The sequence below is a fragment of the Arachis duranensis genome, chromosome 1 (assembly GCF_000817695.3).
Source record: "Arachis duranensis cultivar V14167 chromosome 1, aradu.V14167.gnm2.J7QH, whole genome shotgun sequence".
In the NCBI taxonomy this organism is placed as follows: domain Eukaryota; kingdom Viridiplantae; phylum Streptophyta; class Magnoliopsida; order Fabales; family Fabaceae; genus Arachis; species Arachis duranensis.
Genome location: NC_029772.3, coordinates 56,077,576 through 56,078,842, shown reverse-complemented (window position 1 = coordinate 56,078,842; position 1,267 = coordinate 56,077,576). Strand labels below are relative to the sequence as shown.

The window sequence follows — 1,267 nt, the reverse complement described above, 5'->3', positions numbered from 1 at the left end:
CAAATTTTTTTCAAGTTTTCATAATTTTTCAAAATCAAATCTTTTTCAAATCATATCTTTTCAATCATATATTTTCAAAATCAATTTCTTTCCATTTTCAAAAATACTTGCTAACAATTAATGATTTGATTCAACATTTCAAGTATGTTGCCTTTTCTGTTGAGAAAGGTTTAATGTTTGAATCATATCTTTTCTTGTTAGCCAAGTCATTGATTTTAAAAATCAAATCTTTTTAAATTGTTTTTCAATCATATCTTCTCAATCATATCTTTTTAAAACTATATATTTTCAATCATATCTTTTTAATCACATCTTTTTCAAAATAAGTTTTCAATCATATCTTTTTGATTTCTAATTTCAAAATCTTTTTCAAAAATCACTTAATTTCTTTCTCACTCTTAGTTTTCGAAAATCATCAATCAATTTTCAAAATTCTTTTTCAAAATCTTTTAAATTATTTTCGAAAATTATTCCCTTCTTCTCACATCCTAATTCTTCTACCTCCTCCTTCTATTCCTCTGACACCTCAAGGAATCTCTATACTGTGACATAGAAGATTCCATATTTTCTTGTTTTCTTCTCTTTCATATGAGCAGGAGCAAAGACAAAAATATTCTTGTTGAGGCTGACCCTAAACCTGAAAGGTCCTTGAAGCGAAAACTAAGAGAAGTTAAAGCACAACTCTCTGTAGAGGACCTAACAGAAATCTTCAAAGAAGAAGACATGGAAGCCGAAAACAACAACAATGCCAACAATGCAAGGAAGGTGCTGGGTGACTTTACTGCACCTACTTCCGACTTCTATGGGAGAAGCCTCAATTAGTTTCGCTAATGCAACAGAATTGCAAGTTCCATGGACTTCCATTGGAAGATCCTCATCAATTTTTAGCTGAATTCTTGCAAATCTGTGACACTGTTAAGACCAATGGGGTTGACCCTGAGGTCTACAGACTTATGCTATTCCCTTTTGTTGTAAGAGACAGAGCTAGAATATGGTTGGACTCACAACCTAAAGAAAGCCTGAACTCCTGGGAAAAGCTAGTCAATGCCTTCTTGGCAAAGTTCTTTCCACCTCAAAGATAGAGTAAGCTTAGAGTGGAAGTCCAAACCTTCAGACAGAAGGAAGGTGAATCCCTCTATGAAGCTTGGGAAAGATACAAACAATTGATCAAAAAGTGTCCTTCTGACATGCTTTCTGAATGGAGCATCATAAGTATCTTCTATGATGGTCTGTCTGAACTGTCCAAGATGTCATTGGATAGCTCTAC

General features: G+C 33.4%; 1 non-coding gene across 1 annotated transcript; it reads right to left on the bottom strand.

Moving 5' to 3' along the window:
• Positions 1-1,085: 1,085 nt before the first annotated feature.
• Positions 1,086-1,193, bottom strand: LOC127742775 (small nucleolar RNA R71). Its single transcript, XR_008004181.1, has one exon. It is a non-coding gene; the product is annotated as a small nucleolar RNA R71 (small nucleolar RNA).
• Between the last annotated feature and the right edge of the window lie 74 nt (positions 1,194-1,267).